Source organism: Miscanthus floridulus, unplaced genomic scaffold (assembly GCF_019320115.1).
Source record: "Miscanthus floridulus cultivar M001 unplaced genomic scaffold, ASM1932011v1 os_1424, whole genome shotgun sequence".
In the NCBI taxonomy this organism is placed as follows: Eukaryota; Viridiplantae; Streptophyta; class Magnoliopsida; order Poales; family Poaceae; genus Miscanthus; species Miscanthus floridulus.
Window position 1 is genome coordinate 1 of NW_027097711.1, and position 13,476 is coordinate 13,476.

General features: G+C 43.3%; 1 long non-coding RNA gene across 1 annotated transcript; it reads left to right on the forward strand.

Annotated features, from left to right (window-relative positions):
- Nucleotides 1–8,684: 8,684 nt before the first annotated feature.
- On the forward strand, nucleotides 8,685–9,409 carry LOC136534027 (uncharacterized). The gene is made up of 2 exons (XR_010778639.1): nucleotides 8,685–8,821; nucleotides 8,951–9,409. It is a non-coding gene; the product is annotated as an uncharacterized lncRNA (long non-coding RNA).
- The last annotated feature ends 4,067 nt before the right edge of the window (nucleotides 9,410–13,476 follow it).

Here is a 13,476-nt window from a genome sequence, read left to right on the forward strand (position 1 = left end):
CAAGGATCACCTCTTTGTCATGATCAAGAGTTTCTAGCACAATGGTGTTGTGACTTTTCATTTCTTCAAGATCTTTCATGAGCTTCTTATTTTCACTCTTGAGCTTGACATACTCATCATAGTCATTGCACTCAACCACTTGCTTGCCCTTGCTACTAGATCCATGCTCAATGCTTTCATCAATTAGATCATCACATGAGGTAGCTATATCAATCTTAACAACATGGTTAGTAGCATCATGTGGCTCATTTGGTAAGAATTCTTGAGCAATGATAAGGGTATCATAATTGATCTTTAGAGTTGCATATTCATCTTTTAGCTTATTGTGACTAGTGATAAGCTCATTATGCACCCACTCAAGTTTATCATTTTTATCTTTAAGCTCTTTCTTAGAAGATTTGAGCTCCTTGAGTTTGGATGATATAGAATCATTTGTTTCCTTGAGCTCATCATTAGCCTTTTCTAATGTATCACACTTAGCTAAGAGTGAATCATTTTTAGCATCAAGTTTTTCATTTGTAGCTCTACTTTTTCTAATGATCTTAGTATATTTTCTTAGTATTTTGACAAGATCATCATATGTAGGTGAGTCATCATCATCGCTATCACTATCATCATCACTAACATGTTCATCATCACTACTATCACCACTCTTAGTTACCTTGCGTTCACCTTTGGCCATAAGGCATAGGTGTGTAGAGGATGATGGCGATGGTGGCGATGAAGATGCAAGATCAATAGCAATGGCGGCCACCTTTTCATCGTCACTATCATCATCGGATGATCCACTTGATGAATCAATGTCCATGAGCCAATCACCGACAATATAGGCCTTGCCACTCTTCTTCTTCTTGTAGAACTCCCTCTTTTTGCCATCTCTCTTCTTGTATGGCTTGTTCTTCTTCTTTTCATCTTCATCACTTGAATCATCTTTCTTGCCCTTGTTCTTGAACTTGTCTCTCTTGGGCTTTGTGCATTGATAAGCTAGATGACCAAGTTCGCCACAATTGTAGCAATCCATCTCGGAGATTGGCTTTCTTCTTGAGCTAGTGAAGAACTTCTTCTTCTTGCCATCAAACTTGATGCCACTCTTATTTAGCCTTTTTAGCATCTTGGTGGTCTTTTTCACCATGAGGGCAAGGCTTTCTTCATCATCTTCATCACTTGAGCTTTCATACTCAAGTCTTGCTTTGCCCTTGTCTTGGCTAGCTTTGAATGCTAAGTCCTTCTCTTTCTTCTTTGTAGAGGATGAGCCATCTTGTGGTGTGATGTGCATGTACATCTCATGAGCATTGATCTTTCCCAAGATTTGTGTCGGTGTAGCGGCGGAAAGATCACCTTGATGTAGCACGGTCACAATGTGCCCATATTTGTCAATGGGGAGGACACTTAAGATTTTTCTCACAACGTCGGATGGTGACATTTGAGTGAGTCTAAGCCCATTGACTTCCTCTACAAGAATATTTAATCGAGAATACATCTCATTAGCACTTTCTTTGGGAAACAACTCAAAAGAATTTAGCTTTTTAATCACAAGATGATAGCGTTCCTCACGCTCACTCTTGGTTCCCTCATGGAGTGCACAAACGTCCGACCATAGTGCATGGGCGTCTTTGTGGTTCCTTACACGATTAAACACATCTTTGCAAAGGCCTCTAAAGATGGTGTTGCGAGCCTTTGCATTCCATTTTTCATAATTCACTTCATCGCCTTGAAGTTGTGCGGCATTCCTAGGTGCTGGGAACCCTTGAGAGGCGGCTTTAAGAATTCCAACATCTAGAGCTTCTAAGTAAGCCTCCATGCGGATTTTCCAATATGGAAAATCATCTCCCTCAAAGATAGGAGGTCGTCCATCCCCGTGAGACATCTTGCTCTAAGCGATTAAGCTTAAAAACGTGAGCACGAGGCTCTGATACCAATTGAAAGGATCAAGATGCCCAAGAGGGGGGGGGGGTGAATTGGGCTAATTCTAAATTCTCTTGCAATAATCAAATCCTACGGATAGCCCAATTAACCCCTTGTGCCTAGAAAAGTGTTTATATCAAACTAATGCACAACAACCTCTCAACCTAAGTTCCAAACTTACTCTAGCAAGCAATTCTTATGGAAGTAAAAACAAGTATTGAATTGCTCAAAGTAAATGCTCAAAGTAAGTGCTCAAAGTAAATAGAGAGAGAAAGGAACGCGGCGATGTTTTGCCGAGGTATCGGAGAGTCGCCACTCCCCACTAGTCCTCGTTGGAGCACCCGCGCAAGGGTGTAGCTCCCCCTTGATCCGCGCAAGGATCAAGTGCTCTCTACGGGTTGATTCTTCGACACTCCGTCGCGGCGAATCACCCAAAGCCGCTCACAACTTGAGTTGGGTCACCCACAAGCTCCGCCGGGTGAACACCAAACTCCCAATCACCACCAAGCCGTCTAGGTGATGGCGATCACCAAGAGTAACAAGCACGAACTCTCACTTGACCACGCGAAGCCTAATGAGAAGATGGATGCACACTTTGCTACTCTTGATTTGCTAGTGAGGCTACTCTCTTGGATTCTCAAATCACAAACACCTCACTAGGACCTTGCTCTTCTTGGCACTTACAAACGTGTTTCTCAGCTGTTGGAATGAGCAAAAGATGCTCCACTCACGAGTGGAGCTTCTATTTATAAGCCAGCCTGAAAAACGAACCGTTATGAGCCTCTGCGGGATGACCGGACACTCCGGTCGTGATGACCGGACGCTCCGGTCAGTTCAACCCGTGAACCAGTTTGCAAGTGATGACCGGACGCTGTAAGGGTCCGGTCAGTACCGACCGGACGCGTCCGGTCGCTCTTGGATGCTTACTGTAAACGACCGGACGCTGGATACACAGGGTCCGGTCACACTGACCGGACGCGTCCGGTCACTCTTTCCCAAGTCTGGACCCTTACTAGAGTCGACCGGACGCTGGCCCTCAGCGTCCGGTCACATGACCTCCCAGCGTCCGGTCACACCAGACTTGATCCCCTTGGTCAAATGAACTGACCGGACCCTGCGGCCAGCGTCCGGTCGCACCGGAGCCAGCGTCCGGTCAGTGTTTGACCCTCCATCCACTTCCATCTTCCGAACATATGTGAATGAAGTTTGCTCCAAAAGATCTTAGGCATTCATAGGAGCTACCTAGAGCTAGTTTTAACAAGTGTGCACCACACCTAACTCACTAGACTTAACTAGGTCAAGCTACCCGTTCATACCCCCCTTCATAGTACGGCCAAAGGAAAAACAAAGTCCTAAACTACTCTAAGTGTCTCTCCAACTCCAATTGACACTTAGAACTAGTTATCCTTAACCTTGTCGTCCATCCTTTGAAAACCGAAACGATTTCCATCGTAGGGGCATGACAACCTCGATTGCCCAATCGATCTCCATTACCATGACCTAACTTAATTGTCTCTGCAAAACACACGTTAGTCATAGTAATCTTGTATTGACATTAATCACCGAAATCCAACTAGGGGCCTAGATGCTTTCACTGCCCTCTGATCGATCGCTATGACATGCTAGTAATCATTCCTGTCAGGCGTGCCTTGGAAAATGGGTGGTTTGTTCATTTATCTATTGTGTCAATCATAAATTACAGAGGCACTGCAAAGCCTGTAACAACCGACATGCTTTTTCAGTTAATGTCCGTTACACAAATATACTGCAAACTGCAAGTAATGCAGAAAGCCAAAGAAGCTTTGAACGGAAGTTGTTCCATGGACTTCGTTGGTGAAAGTTAAGGCACGTGTTAGAACTTGACACCCCGTAGATATGCACTAGCAGCGCTCGGATTTTTAATAACATAGTATGATACAAGCTTACACCGTACCATATCAAGTAGGGCAAAGATGAATCGCATTGAAAACCCTCAATGATGATGATGAAGCAACTGTGACAAGAAATTAGAATTTTGGCAAAACCAATTGCTAATTTTATAAACATAACTCCAAAAGAGTAAAAGTGATTTCACAACTCTACTTGACTTTTCAATTCTTGCATTATACAAGAATTTGGTGCAATAGAACCGTAAAAGCCTAGTCCTTTGAGAGCTCGCCTCCGCCATCCGATCCTTGCCATATTCAAGCCTTGGATGATGAGACATTTGTATTAGCTTAGTTGATGTGTATGGCTTCCACCCTCTTGTTTATATAGTCTCCTCCAAGGCCCCTATACATCAAAGTCGGAGCCTTTTTGACACCGTTTTATTATATAGTGCCTGTTGCCTACAGATATATATATATTACATTAAAAAGGACTAGTGTATAACGAAGATAGGCCAAAGAAGATGATCATGGTTCTATATCCATGGGTACGACCATTTCTACCCCAAATAGTGATCATATTGATTAGATAAAACAATGCACTTCATTGTACCTTGTTTTTTGCATGTCACCCTACTTGAAGTGTACCAAGCAACCTCCTGGAAGCGGGCTCTGTGGATACTTTGCATGTCAATAGCTTAGAACCAATGGGGGTACTACAATAACCTTGAAGAAGTAAGTCGATCGGTCCAACCATATCATATGCATATGTTCATTAATTTGAATCTAATTTTTTCCTTCTGTTTCTTACAGCATCGTACATTTTCGTCGTCCAATGCAGTTGACCAAAAGGATATTCAAGAAATCATTTTGATAGTTAAACAGGCACTTCAGTTAAACCAGCCTTTAAGATCATTTTTGATAGTTCGCAAAATCATGTCTTACTTGTGATAAGGGTTCTTATTGCCGGTTGGTACCTTCAACCGTCAGTGGTGGCCTTTACACTGTTGCTTTAAGACCTAGCAGCAATAGGAGGAGCCATTAGTCCCGTTTGCCCACTGCCGACACCAATTCTTGCAATAGTAGTGATCTGGAACCACAAGTACTGAATGGTTCTGTGCTAATGCAACATAATGCACCAAGACCTATTATCAAGTAATGGCTTGCAGCTCCGCAACCCCAGTTGCATAATATCATGAGCGTCATATTCATCTAGACAGCTACTTTTCTATTCATATGGCTATATATAGCGTGCTCAAGTGTATCTTTGGTTATCAACAACACAAGCCCTCAACTAATCAGCTATCAGGGGTGAGTCCTTTTCTTTCTATGAGCTCATCAGTTTTATTCTGTTCAGTAGGATTTAATATACAATTCCCTTTTATTGTGTCATCAGAAATTGATTCCTAACACATACACATGCATCTAACATATAAGTAGATGAAGCCTACAACAGTGTCACTGCTCATTTTGATGAACATGATGTGCACTATTGGCTACTTTGATCATGCAAGTTTTCTCGGAACAATAGAAACCACCTTGCTGGCAAATTCATATGGAAACAATGAAGGAACCAGTTTTATGAAGGGCATAAACCTTGGAAGGAAGCTGACGATGACGGCCCACACCTGGGATAATAGAGATATCTGCTGCAAAATGTCCTCCAATCCTTGCAAAATAAAATATGATTGTTAGAGATATATGCTTGCATTCCCATGCATATGGAGGATGGATATCCTATATACAGACATGGTAGGTTGCGTCACCAGGTTCTTAAGTCCCTTGTATCATCTGGGTTTAGACCTATCTAAATAATCTTTGGGATCGTGAAATGCCGTGTAATTGTACTGAGCGTACGCTTAATATTAAACAATAAATAAAAATATTTCCTGTGTGTTATAATATGTCACTCAGATAAATCCATGGATGAAGTTCTTTAATTGGTGAAAGAACCTTTGGCCATCGTTAATAGTATTATTTACTGCTCTTTGCCTCTGCATCATCATGTTCTTTTTTTTACATTCAGAAGAATAATAATATTTTCTTTAAAATAAGAAAGAAATTTGTCTTTGATTGGTCATCACCCCAAGAAAACAGGTAAGGGTCAATCAACATAATAGATCAATGGCCCCAGTGGCATTTCTTATGATGTCTTTAGGAAAATATTCAATATGCAGTGGCGATGTTCAAGAAATTTTGATGACTCGTCAACTAAATCAAAATTTATGTGGCCAATTTAAATATTTGTGTGTATCTAAGCATGGAAAGTTTTTAGTGCTCAACTGAGATTGTTCTGGATACACCTGCAAAATGGCTGGATCGGAGCGAGCGTTTTCTGGACCCACCCGCTCCATTGAGGCAAAATAAGGTTTCCGGTTCGACCGAGCCTTTATTTCTCTAGTTAAATACCCACGGTGCACCGAGGTTCAAACCACATGCACAGAATAGAGTTTGCAAGGGATCGGAGCGAATTGTATGCATGGTGCTAACTTCTGACATTAGCTTCTGATGAGACCTTTCAGACTCAGTGCGTCAATTAGCTTCTGTAGTTGATGCAACAAGCAAAGCTATTACACCGTTTGTAACTAATTTGAACATAATTAAACTTAATCCCCATCATAGGCAGAAGACATAAAGGAGCCATATGTATGGTTCATTCAAAGACCACAGAACGACAGTCATTGATTCAGTAAGAAGCGAGTGTAAATCTACTAGTACTGAACAGGACAACATCATATACAAAAATTGCTCTGACAAACCATGAGATCAATCTAGGAGACTATGAGAGCACCATGTAAATCTACTACTGAACAGGTCACCATCGGCGGCTGCTGCATCCTTTCCGTCAGACTCCATGCTAGGGTGAGATACTTCATCAGGATTTAGGTGAGATACTTGGTTGCCTGGTCAAGAACCTTGGTCGACGTAATCTCAATAGCTCGATCTGTCGGTCGATGAGGCAGTATCAGTAGGAGAGGAGGCAGTATTAGTAGGAGAGAAATTGGATGCTCGATATGTAGTGGGGAGGAGTGCTATGCCGCTCGATCTGTCGGTCGATGAGGCAGTATCAGTAGGAGAGGAGGCAGTATCAATAGGAGAGAAATTGGATGCTCGATATGTAGTGTGGAGGAGTGCTACGCCGAGTCATCAACCACAGGAGTCCACGAGGCTGGCTGTGAACTAAAGGGGGTGACCTAGGTTCCATTTCAACAGGTTTCTCATCCTTTGTTCGTGTTAGGGTCAAACTGCTCCGAACCTGTAACACCCCGCATCCAAAATCAGCTTGTATGGCCCAGCTCCACATGTGGAACATGCCTGCATACAAATTTGCTTATATGGCCCAGCTCCAAATATGGAATAGGCCTGCATATGTGTAGCACCTCTGTAACACCACATTTGTAAAATCTGGTTGTCTGGCTCAGCTCCGCACGTGGAATGGGTCAGCAGATGCTTAGCACCTCTCTAACACTTTCGTCTTTGCTTCATGTAAAAGGGTTAACCTGAATGTGCTACATTTTGAAGCAACAAGGCTTATAAGTTGGCCATCATGCTCCAAAACTTCCAATGTGGTACTAAATCCACCAACTACAACTCCTCATATGTCACATGGGCCAACAACACAACTACTATACGGAGCTGGGGTGTTACATAACCGGAGTCCAAATTTAGGAGTGGACCGTAGATCTGAAGGGATTGACCCGGCCCCCTAACAGGCAAAGTTCTGGAAATAGGGTAAAATGCCATACCCTCAAAGGAACATGCATACACAGAAAGGAGAATAACATCTATGAGTTTGCTAATTTTAGTCTATCCCTCATTAATGAAGTCCCATGTTTCTTTCTCAAAAGAGAGAGTAATCACTAATCACTTACAGTTTCATGATATACAATTTGGTTCAGCACATTTTCGGTTATTTTTAGGGTATGATTTACTGGTTGCTCCATTTTTGTGTTTAGATGTATGTGCCCTACCATATCATGCGAACAAAAAGAACTAAAGCCGGTTTGGTAGTAAAAATACAAATGAGGACATCCAATTTAGTTTATAAAACTAGTCCAACAGCCCATGCGAGAGCATGGGCGAGAATCTTAGAAGACAGAAGTATTATGCATTGTTTAGTATCTTTGACCAATAAAAATTAATATATCAATTGTACATTATTTCCTTTTTGTTTATCTTCTGAAACAGTAGGCATAATGGATATTCTTTAGTCCATGTTGGGTTGTTATAAACTTATCTATATATATTTTTCATCGAAATTTATTGTTTTCCCCATTTGCTTGGCAATGTCTATGTATCTTCAATATACATTTAGTTGATACCTTATCTTAAACTATGGTCCTTATCTAAAAAAAAAGCTTAAACTATGGTGTCTCTTTTCCAATCAATATCTTATAACATCATGAATCTAAATTTTGGTTTTCAAATATTATTAGTCTTACTGATTGCTACATATTTATTAATCCTCAAGTTAAGATGAAAGTCTTGAGTTTACTGTATGTTTTACTAATACTCCTTTTGTACTTCTAAAAACTAAGGACTTTCAAGGGCTGTTGCCGTAAAGCAACACCCCTGAAAAATGTATTTTAGGTGTGGATTTCTTAACGAAATTGCGCTAGAAATGCTTTTCTAGTGATGGTTAAAATGCCCAATGCTACAAAGACCCTATATATCTCTATAATCGGTGGCATAGTGTGGTAGTTTTTCAAACCAGCCTTTAAACCATCACTGGTAGCCTTTGACACTTGCTTTATGACCTAGCAGAAGTAGGAGTCATCAGCACCGTTTGCCCACTGCCGACACCAATTCTTGCAATAGTTGTGGTTTGGAACCACCAGTACTGGATGGTTCTGTAGTAGCGCGACATAATGCGCCAATGCAAGACCTGTTGTCATGCAATGGCTTTCAGCTCCCCAACCCCAGTCGCATAATGTCATGAGCGTCATATTCACCTAGACAGCTACTTTTCTATTAATATGGCTATATATAGCGTGCCCAAGTGTATCTTCAGTTATCAACAACACAAGCCCTCAACTAATCAGCTATCAGCGGTGAGTCCTTTTATTTCTGTTAGCTCATCGGTTTTATTTTGTTCGGTAGGATTCAATATACAATTCCCTTTTATTGTGTCATCAGAAATTGAAGCCTAACACGTACACATGCATCTAACTTATACGCAGATGAAGCCTACAACGGTGGCACTGCTCATTTTGATGAACATGATGTGCACTATTGGATACTTTGATCATGCAAGTTTTCTTGGAACAAAGGCACAAGAAACCACCTTGCTGGCAAATTCATATGGAAGCAATAATGAAGGAACCGGTTCTATGAAGGGCATAAATCTCGGAAGGAAGCTGACAAATACGGCCCGCGACTTTCGTCCTAGAGATATCTGCTGCAAAATGCCCAACAATCCTTGCAAACTGACGTATGCTTGTTAGAGATATATGCTTGCATTCCCATGCATACGCAGGACGGATATTTCTATATATAGACACGGTATGTTGCATCAGCAGGTTATTAAGTCCCTTGTATCATCTGGCCGGGTTTAGACCTATCTAAATAATCTCTGGGGTCGTGAAATACCGTGTAATTGTACTGAGCGTACGCTCAATATTAAAAAATAAATTAAAATATGTCATGTGTGTGATAATAAGTCACTCAGATATATCCATGGATGAAGTTCTTGGTGAAAGAACCTTTGGCCATCGTTAATATTATTTACTGCTCTTTTCCTCTACATCATCAGGTTCTTTTTTTTTTTACATTCAGAATAATAATATTTTCTTTAAAACTAATTATAAAGAAATTTATCTTTGATAGGTCATCACCCCAAGAAAACAGGTAAGGGTCAATCAACATATTAGATCGATGGCCCCAGTGGCATTTCTTATGATGTGTTTGGAAAATATTCAATATGCAGTGATGTTCAAGAAATTTTGATGACTGCTCAGCTAAATCAAAATTTATGTGGCCAATTGAAATATTTGTGTCTATCAAAGTTTTTAGTGGTCAACTGAGATCGTTCTGGAAATAGAACGAAATGTCATACCCTCAAAGGAATATGCATGAACAGAAAGGAGAATAACATCGATGAATTTGCTAATTTTAGTATGTCCCGTGTTTAACTCATCAATTACTGGTTTATATGCTTTTTGCTCCATATTTACTGTTTTTCTAATTTGCTTGGCAACTCCATATTTTTCCAATATACATTTAGTTATATTATAGGGTTAAGTAGATATATACCACTATACATTTGCAGTTTCTGTAGCACACCATACGAACTCACCAAACACCAATGCCAGCCATTACTACTACATAAATTTTTTTGGAGGTGGGCAAAATAGGTTAACCGAGCCGGGCATCACAACCGCCTCGGACTATAGGTCATAGTTAATCGATCTTTCCCGAGGCGGTTCAAATGCCCGCCTCGGTAAATTAAATAAATAAACAAAAAAAACCCGTGGACAAGCCCAATGAGTCCATCCCCGTGCCACCGCTCCGCTTGTCGGATCTGCACTACAGCTCGCCAGATCCGCCCACCGGGAGGAGGATCCGTCCAGCGTCATCGGCCCACCCGTCGCAAGGAGCCGCCTTCCTACCTCGCCACTGAGCCCCGCCGCCGCACGAGCCCACCGGATCCGGGCTCCTCCTCACCGAATCGGCTTCGTCCTCGCTAGATCCGAGCTCCTCCTTGTCGGATCGGGTTCCTTCTTGCCAGATCCAGGCCCCTCCTCGCCAGATCTCACAGCCTCCAGCAGCACGGGAAGAGAGAGCTGGCCACCGTTGGCTCCTGTGCTCCGCGTGGGAGAGATAGAGGGAGAGGGAGGCGCAAGCGCCGCACGGGGGAAGGAAATGGAGGCTGAGGGTGGGTGAGTGAAACGGTCCCGATTTCCTCGAAGGGAAATCCACAATTCAAAGTATAATGTGATAGTCCCAGGTGATTATCCCATCACATTATCAAATAACAGTCGATATCACAGTCATACATCGAATAAATGTCTCAAGAGAGTACAAATAGCAAGGTTTACTCATTATTACAACGCCACTTGGCGGAATCACTCAGAGCATGCAGCATCCAGAACAATATCAAGTAGAAGGGCAGCAGACGTTGACTCCATCTTCTCAACTAGACTTGAGCGTAGGAACAAGACCTCTAATCCTCTCAATCGTCTCCTTGGTAGTCGTACTCGGGCTCAGAACCTGTCAAACAATTATCAGTACGATTTGTATTGGCCACTGGCTCCCACCCTATGCTTTGCGTTTGCTTTGTGGTAGTGGAATGCAAGGGTAGAGCAAAAGACCTATTTGTGGTTGTAATTTTCCTATGTGAGTATGTCAAGTTTTAATAATATTTCGTTAAGTTTTAATCCATCTCATCCACACGTTCTCCCTTCGCATTACACCCATCTCACCACTCTCACACTCTCTAGGTGACAAGGATGACTCCCGCTCGTACCTTACCTCATCGGCCAAAGCTAGAAACCAACACAAGAACCCATGCGGAGAGAAGAAAGGACTCCACTCACTAATCAAGGGAAGAGTAGGTCATAGGAATGTCCATACCCGAGGACGTGTCTATACGTATAGATCGATCAACTCTGCAGAGTGTGTACACCTGGAACCACAAGATCACCATCATCGGTGGTGCCCCGCCTAGGCTGATACCGACTACCTCCCAACCAGTATGGTGCCACCCTACCACTTAGCCTTGGGCCACCCCAAAGTCCACCGACACGCTGAGACTGTGAGACATAGTACCGTCCCCCCAAAGGTCACTACGCTGTCTTAGGAGGGTGTGGGCCATACGCTCATAACTCCCTACACTATCCACTTCCAACCTAGCAGTAGTGGCACCGTCCTATCTAGTCGGGTAACCGTCCCCCGCCCATTCAGGAGCGAGTGGTGTGTACGTAGGGTCCTATGATCTGGTTCTCTTGACATACCAGTCTTTAGGAGGACCGGACAGGATATCTTCTCAAAGGGAATATCCAACACTCCATGCCTCGATGGCACTTCCATCCCGGGGCTTCATCCCACAAATACACTCCACCCCATGATCTCCTCATCTCACATACACCCGCCACAGGCACCACTCATAGGGGATGCCCACGTCACACCCCCTGGCAAGATTCGTCCAATGACTCGTCGTAAGATCCTGCTCAATTGACTCAACCCTCACCACACACCCAAAACGCATGCCAAGATCTCCCCGGTTGTTACCATATTACTGGCACCTAGTGCCTTAACCACTCATATACAATCCTCCACCATGCATCACATCACAGATATAATGCATAGTAGAAGTAGTAGCAAGTAAGTAAGCGAGCATCTAACTTAACAGCGGGTGTGCAAGGGTATAGGTTACAACAAGGTAATGGCTCACAAGAAATTCTACCATGCAACCTATGGGGGTATGGCCCCCGGTATCTAGAAGACAAGACATGGGCCGCACCATCAGAGGTGGCCCGGCCCACAAGATCAAGGCGTGCACGGCGCTGCTCGGCGTGCACCGCAAGACATTGTATAGTACCAAATAGGATACTTACCTTGTAACCCTACCCCTCTAGAGTATATAAGGAGAGGCAGGGTCCCCTAGCTGATAAGATACATCAAGATCGATCTACTACATCTCAATATAATACACCAAAGACATAGGACGTAGGGTATTACGTCAATCAGATAGCCCGAACCTGTCTATATCCCTATCTCTGTGCCTTGTGTCACCATCTGGTTCCTGATTACGTGCACCCCCACAGACAAATCTACCATCGCGGAAATACCCCTCGGTGGACTGCTGACAATATTCTGTTGACAGTTGGCGCGCCAGGTAGGGGTGTGCGCTCGATCCATGATGAGCTAGATGGCTATTTTCATCAATAACTAAAAAAACCGGGTGAGTCGTTCTTAGCAACGTTCTTGATTAGATCGATTTGCTCTTCAAATATCTAATCCAGATTAATTTTTCTCCATGTACCGATCGGATCTCATCATGACGCCTGGCTGCCAACAAGCGCTAGATGATTCCCTAGAACGATGTGGTGCTACACCCGTACGACCACCAATAGCGCCGTGGTGGCTGCTACCCTTCACGACAAGATCCAACCACGCCTAGGAGCAACCACCTCGTCACGATCCTAAACTGCTTTATCAGCAGCGTCATCGACAAGCCAATTCCGCCCGCCAAATTCGACTACTCCGACCAGATCAAGAACTCCGAGAAGTTGTGTTTGTCCTCCGAGCTGTCAAGTGAGCATCTGAGCTGCCTAGCCATATGCATCTATAAGGACATCGCGACATGCCGACTACTCTATCCAGCGACAATCAAGCTAAGTCACGCTTTAATATTTTCCTAAACATTCTCCAGTCTCCATATATCACCATAATGTTTCTCCGAGCTATTTTCTTCATGTTTGCTCTCCAAATGATTTTCTGAACCCCCGAACAGTCATGTTGATGCTCGGATGTCCCTAGAGACGGCCCTGTCTCTGGCTCCTCCCTACACGTGCTACGTGCTCCGCGCTCTGCATTATGGGTGGTCGGCTATGGCTCCTTGGTGATGTCTGTTCCTCCTACACGTGCACGGGCTCCCGCGCTCGACGTTATGGACTATGGGCTAGCTAGGGCTGGAGACTCAGCTACACACTAACTATTTGGGTGGTTTATATTAAACATAAATATATCCTCACACCAACTGATC